The following is a 7,723-nucleotide window of genomic DNA, read 5'->3' as shown; positions in this document are numbered from 1 at the left end:
ATTTCAGGACGGCCCACACCAGTGCGAGACATTCTTTTTCTGTCGTGGAGTAGTTTGCCTCCGTTCTTGATAGCGTCCTGCTGGCGTAAGCAATCACTCTTTCGGCGCCGTCCTGCCGCTGTACAAGCACTGCGCCGAGGCCGACATTACTAGCGTCGGTATGAAGAATCGTAGGAGCGTCGTCATCAAAGTGTGCGAGCACGGGAGGCGTCTGCAGGCGTTGCCGTAGGTCGTGAAATGCCCGTTGCTGGTCTTCACCCCATACGAAGGGGACATCTTCTCTGGTTAGATGCGTTAATGGCCATGCGATGCGCGAAAAGTCCGCAATAAAGCGTCGGTAGTAGGCGCAAAGGCCCAGAAAACGTCGCACGGCCTTTTTATCTGATGGCGTTGGGAAATTAGCAACGGCAGAGGTTTTATCAGGGTCAGGTCGGACACCTTCACGACTGACAACGTGACCGAGAAATTGAAGTTCTTCAAAGCCAAAATGGCACTTTTCAGGTTTCAAAGTTAGACCAGCTGAGCGTATTGCTTCAAAGACCGTCTTTAGTCTCCGTAAGTGTTCCTCGAACGTGGCGGAGAAAACAATCACGTCGTCGAGGTACACCAAACAGGTTTGCCATTTGAGGCCTGAGAGTACCGTGTCCATTAGTCGCTGAAACGTTGCTGGCGCAGAACACAAACCGAAGGGGAGCACCTGAAATTCATAAAGTCCGTCGGGCGTCACAAATGCGGTCTTCTCACGGTCTCGCTCATCAACTTCTATTTGCCAGTAGCCGCTTTTCAAATCCATCGACGAAAAGTAACGTGCGTTTCGTAGCCTGTCCAGTGAATCGTCGATACGCGGCAGCGGATAAACGTCTTTCTTTGTGATGTGGTTCAGTTTTCGGTAGTCGACGCAGAAGCGCAGGCTACCGTCCTTCTTTTTCACCAACACGACAGGCGATGCCCAAGGACTCTTAGATGGTCGAATAACCCCGTCCTCAAGCATCGTCTTCACTTGCGTTTGTATCGCCTCGCGCTCTTTCGGTGCCACACGATAAGGATGCTGCCGAATTGGTCTGGCGTCGGCTTCGGTGACAATACGGTGCTTAGTGAGCGGCGTCTGGCTGACTCGTGACGTAGATGAAAAGCATTTCTTAAACTCATCGATGAGCTCAAGAAGGCTGTTACGTTCGACGGGTGACAAGGTGGGACTGATATCAACCACAGGGGCCGGCATGGCCACGGTGGCTGTCACGTGCTCCACTGAGAGGCAGTCTTGTATTGAGGTAAATTCGTCGAAGTACGCAACAGCCGTGCCTCTAACAATGTGTCGACGTTCCCTGGTAAAATTCGTCAGTAGGAGTTCAGCACGTCCGTCGTGTACGTGAATTACGGCCCTGGCGATGGAAACGCCTTGACTCAGTACCAGTGCGTCGATGTGTTCAGCGACACCAGTCCCGGTGTTCAAGTTGTCGCAGATAACAGGAACGAGGGCACAGCTTCGCGGCGGAAGCGTGACGTCGTCGTCGGCGATACGTAAGCGAGGTCGCTGGTGCTCCGCGGAGTCGACGTCGTCTGAGCTCGTAGAAAATGTGACGACGAGGTCACGGACATTAATCACTGCACCGTACTCTCTCAAGAAATCCATGCCCAATATAAGTTCCTTGCAGCACTCAAAGAGAATGACGAGGGTGGCGACGAAGGTTTCACCGGCGATTACTATCCTGGCTGTGCATTTTCCGATCGGCGTCATCAACTGGCCGCCGGCAGTTCTGATGTTGGGCCCGGTCCACGGCGTCTTCACTTTTCTCAACCTGTCGGCCAGCTTTTGACTTATTATCGAAAAATGCGAACCAGTATCGACGAGAGCGGCCACTTGGTGTCCGTCAATGAAAAGGACAAGATCGGCGCTAACGGCATCGGTTACAGGGGGTGCGGTTGGAAACGTCGGAGTTTTAGAGTCGTCGGTCGTCGGTGATGGGGGCTCTTGGAAAGCTAGACGGTTTGCAACCTCACCCCCGGAGGTCGCTGCTTCTAGTTTCCCCGGCGTGGGCTAGGGGACCTGCCCCTAGAGGCGTCAGAAAAATCGCGACGGGTCGGTGGGGTATAACGAGCCGGAGAAGGGGAACGTGATCGAGGCGTCGCTGAACCTTCTGGCCGAAAGTTTGTAGAATTGTCGTCGCAGGTACGTGCAGCATCAAACACAGGGTAATTGCAGTTGGGAAACCTTGGATACCCGGCTGCGCGGTAGCGGCACGCGCGATAAACATGTCCAGCTTCGCCGCAATGAAAGCACAGCGGCCGGCGGTCAGCGGTGCGCCACAAATCGGTCTTTCGAAGCGGGTAGCCCACAGGGGATTCGCCGTAAGACCGAGGCGCAGCAATCGGCTGGCGGCGATACGGCATAGCTGGCGGCGGCTCTGACTGGCGAAAATATGGCGTCGGGGGTGGCGGTGCTGGCTGCGTCGTAGTGGTCGACGGTGTCAGCAGCATCGAAGTCACGGGAGGTGGACGACAGACAGCTTCCGCGTAGGTTAGCCGTCGCGGCACCGCCTGCCGGTCGGAGGACGAAAAGGCCTGTCGAACTTCCTCCCGAACGATATCAGCGACAGAAGCCACCGCTGGTGCCATAGGAGAAATCCCGAGCTGCCGGATCTCCTCTCGCACAATCTCCCGGATGACTTCACGCAGAGACGTGCCGTAGCTCTCAGGTAGAACTGAAGCATTCACCGTTGAGTTCGCGCGATCATATTGGCGGTACCGTTGCTTTAGTGCCCGTTCTATAGCGGTAGCCTCCTTGGTGAATTCGACCACTGTCGTCGGTGGATTCCTCACGAGTCCGGCAAACAGTTCCTCCTTTACTCCGCGCAAGAGATAGCGTAACTTCTTTTCTTCGGCCATCTCAGGGTCTGCTCTGCGGAAAAGGCGGGTCATATCTTCTGCATACATGGCTACGCTCTCGTTCGGTTTTTGAATACGGGATTCTAGTAGGCGCTGCGCAGTGTCTCTTCTGTCGGTACTAGTGAACGTGTCTAGCAGCTGGGTGCGGAAGGCATCCCATGTGGTCAAACTTCGCTCCCGGTTCACAAACCACGTCCGCGCGCTGTCTTGAAGCGCGAAGTAGACATTAGACAGCTTTTGCTGGGAGCCCCAGTCATTATAACTGGCGACACGCTCAAATTGGTCAAGCCAATCTTGGACATCTTCAAAAGCGTCGCCATGGAAGCTTTCTGGTATCTTAGGATTCTGCAGCGTCACCTGCGATGGAGTTGCAGTAGCCATGGCGGAAGTAGGTAGACGCGTTCCAGCGGGGTCCTGCAAAGGGTTGAACTCGGGCGTCAGGCCTAGCAGGCGGCGACTGTACCGGTGAACAGGAGTTTCGACGAACGAAGGTGATTCCGCGTTCGATGTATGGCTCCGCGAAGGGGTGCCGAGCATGAGGCAATCCTACCCAGCACCTCCACCAGTGTCGCAGCCTAGTAGAAGACGGGAAAGCCGGCGTAGAGGACGTATGGAAGCACTTTAGCAGAGCAGTCAACGCGACGTCGTTGTCGTCTGTTTTTCCACTCGCGCGCTACTTCAGCGTCGTTCTCATCGCCTGGCACATACCCGCAGTGACCATATAGGATGTGGCATTATTTTTCTTATGTACTTACCTCTGTAGTGGTCGGAGTGCACTGCTTTTTTTTCGCATTGTTGTTTCCTTGGCGCCTGCTCCTTTTCCTTCTTTGATTTCTTGATATATAGCTTATTTCGTTTTCTCCGCTGTCGCTGCAAGTCTTTGGATGAAATAACTTAGGCACTGGTCAACCCACTGAGAAGATTAATGCTATGATCTACTCGATACAGTGCGTCGATATTGCACCAGGGAATGAACCATCCTTCTTATATTACATTTGCACACCATAAAATTTCTAGCCAATCACATCCGTTCAAGTCATAGTCGGGTTACGTGCTTTGCTGTGTGTTTTAACCGAATCCTTGAGATGAATTTTGTGATTGCCAACCGCATGGCACTCTGCGTGAATATTGTATCAGTGAACGAGACATACTTCTTTTTTTCCGCCGTTACCTTTGCACAGCGTAGAAATTATAGTCATACATACCCGTTCAAGATAAACTCAAGCTACGTGCTTCGCTGTCGTAGGTGGAGGGGTATGCTGTAGCAGTGCCGCACTTACTGAAATCAATAATGCTAAGTTTTCATAATTCTAAGAACGAATACTTATTGGAATTTATGTGGAACGTAGTTAAGAGTGGTATGCTGTATCTATGTCAACAAGCTCGGCCGAAGGAAGAGCCACGGCACTCGAAAACATTCGTCCCATGTTGGCTCCATTAATTAGTAGGCCAAATATTTTTGTGCGTACCTTCTGCTTACTTATTGGAACCAATGGAGAACGAAATGACATCCAGATCATATATATTCTTGGGCGCTTGAAAGAGGGTCATGCGTAATTTTTGGGTCAAATCCCACGCGTGCACACCCCCGCTGGTACCCAGGGCTCACATCAGTTTTGACAAGCAATGCTATGACTTATATCTTGAACGCCCGCAATCTTTCATCCAGTCGGAACGCTATATATGTGCTTAATGGTATACCTGTACACGGAACAACCCGAAAGAAAGCAAAGAAGGATAATTTTAAAGCAATTAGCAATCTTAGGATAATTCACAAGCTTTACGGTATCTATCTATCTATCTATCTATCTATCTATCTATCTATCTATCTATCTATCTATCTATCTATCTATCTATCTATCTATCTATCTATCTATCTATCTATCTATCTATCTATCTATCTATCTATCAACGAAGCTAGTAGATAGATAGATAGCAGTGCTATAGGTGAAAGTCAGCACGAGCACAGCGCCAAACAAAACCGTCGTCGTCGTTTTTGTCAGTGGGCAAAGCACCCGTCCACTATATTCTCACGCGTTCCATAGACATGCGCGAACTTCGTGGCGACGCCGCTAGGTGGCGCAGCATGTTCAGCGGGAAGCGCAAGAGAGAGGCCTGGCAGCATAGACGCTTCAGACATGACGCGTTTCGGCGGTGGTTCTACAGTGCGTCACTACATTGGTTAAATGCTAATAGCATTCACGTGAATATTAATCGCGAAATAGGTTTTGCCAGATTTCTGTTCTTTTCTTCAGATAACTATGGAAGTGTACTAGTACTTAGAAATAAAAAAAAGAGAAGTAGTACCATTTTGCAGACAAAGCCGTGCTTTTCGATTTCTTTCGAAAGACCGTTTAACGAAAGGTACTTTGATCTGCCTAAAAGTCCACTTATTGCACAGACACGGTTATTTACACTTATTGCATAGTTTACTGTATGGAAGTTCTTGCGATATTTACAAGGCTCTTTATATTGTTCTTACGCATTAGACCGGACAATATTACGTGCATTAAACCACGAAAGTTTCATTGCCTAGTTTTCTGGGTTTAAATATATGTTTTCTTTTTTACTGCTAAGTTAACTTGTTTACGGCACATGTTGGTTATCTTACTCATAAAATATTTTGTTTTTCGGGACGTACCTGCAGGAAGTTTCTAGGTGCGAGCGTACGTTCAAAAAGAAGTGGCCTGCTCTCTTGGCTCACAAGGTAAATAATAGATATATAAAATTTATTGATAGGGAATGCAGAGAGGTCAACCTGACACAGTGCGCTCTTGTCTGCTACTCTGCACTGGGGAGGAGGGAAGGGGAGTGAAAGTATTGGGATGGCCAATTAGTAAGATGAGTGGTGAGTGCTTATTTATATTAGACGGTGCCCCTACTAGAGTGGCTCGTCTAGCTTGGTGTCCTGCGGAAATTTCGACAGCGCTCTAGTTGCCCGCACTGAAGTTGCAGGGTCAGGCCATGGGCTGTGAGGATAGCGTCCTCCGACAGTATTCACCGGCCAGCGCTGGCTAGAGAACTTTCCAGCGTCCTTCGCTCCAGCATATGTGCTGGGCAATCGAACAACATGTATTTCAGTGTTTCAGGCGTCTGGAAGTGTTAACAATCAGGGTTTTTCGACTGAACGATGAGGTGTGCGTAGCGGCGGGTGAAAGCAATGCCCAGCCGAATCCTGTGTAAAAAGGACGTTTTGCTCCACATAACCTTGGGGGCAAACAGAATTTGCCGTCTTGGTCGATCATATGCAGGCGTGTGTGGTTGTTTTCACCGTGGGCTCTGTAAGCCTTTATAAGATCCTGCATGAGTGCCTTGATCATAGAATTGGTGTCAGGTTGCGAGTAGGCAATACGTACTTCATCGGAGGAAGAGAATGCCGATCTGACCTGACTGTCAGCGAGTTGCCAATAACACCACAATGACTAGGCACCCATTGAAAAGTGATCACGTGGCCACCTAACTTGGCAGTGCGAAGTTCGGTGATTTCCAGCAAGAGCAAGTAATGTGATCCTTTCTTTAAAAAGCATTTTAGCCCTTGTAGCGCTGATTTGGCATCGCAGACCACCGTCAATTTATGACGTGTCCGCTTCCTCATAAAACCGACAGCCTCCCGCAGTGCCGCAAGTTCCGCAGCATGTCGACATGTCGATTTGTGGTCTAACTTAAATCGCTGAGTACTTTCAAGTTGTGGGATAACAAATGCTGCCGTTGTGGCAGATGGTGTGACCAAACCATCGGTATATACTTGTACAATTCCACTATGTAATGTAAGTATATGGGACAGGGTGAACTGTTTCAAGTCAATGGAAGAAACGTGGAATTTATTCGTAATTCCGTCTATTTGAAGCCTCACTAGCAGTCTCGGTAATGTCCGTGGAGGTGTCTCGCGGATATTGGTGGCCTGGAACCTTGCAACTATGATGCTTGCGTGACACGCAATTGATTTACAAAAATCCCGATAATACCGAGCCCTAAATAACAAGGAGTAGGTTATAACATTGACAACATCAGAATCAACATGAGTCAAGGTTGGTTCTTGGAAGTGTTGGCAGAGTATGGTGTGAGCGTCTAGTTGACAAGACCTGTATATGTCGATTGGGCAAGCCCATGCTTCCGCTATTGTGTCATTAGCTGACGTGCAGCGTGGCAAGCCAATGCATATACGCAGTGCTTGTGTCTGAAGGTTCTCCAACATGCGCTCACAAGAGGATGCCATGTTAGACAGTACAGGCATGCTGTAGTGTATGTGGGGCACAAAAAGTGCCTGGTACACTTGGAGCAAACTTCGTTAAGAGAGGCCCCATCTAAATCCAGATATAACACGAAGAACGTGTGTGAAGTTTGTCAGTTTCGCCCTAAGTGCAGTAACCTGTTTGGCCCAAGAGATATTGTGATCTACTATCACACCGAGAAATATGTGGTGGGGGACTAAAGGGAGCGCCGGTCCGTCGACAGAAACGGGATATTGTGACATTGATTTGCGCGTGAATGCCAACACTGAACCCTTAGTTGCTGAGAGTTGCAGGCCTCTACGGCGCAAGTACTTCGCCGTGATGGTAGCCTCACGTTGAAGCCTTGCACGCACTTCTGGACGTATGACCGAGATGACCAGATACAGATGTCGTCCGCGTACTTGCTTGCATGTGTTGTGTCAGGTAGCTCATCTGCAAGGCCTACCAGTATGAGATTGAACAATATTGGGCTAAGGACGCCACCCTGCGGAATACCACTGTGAATGTATGCCTATCAGTCTCGCCATAAGAACTGGACACGAAAATGGTGCGGCCACTGAGATAACTGTACAGCCATACTTACATCCGGCCACCAACTCCCATAT

This window comes from Dermacentor variabilis, chromosome 3 (genome assembly GCF_050947875.1).
Source record: "Dermacentor variabilis isolate Ectoservices chromosome 3, ASM5094787v1, whole genome shotgun sequence".
Classification (NCBI taxonomy): domain Eukaryota; kingdom Metazoa; phylum Arthropoda; class Arachnida; order Ixodida; family Ixodidae; genus Dermacentor; species Dermacentor variabilis.
Note: the sequence above shows the minus strand (reverse complement) of the source record.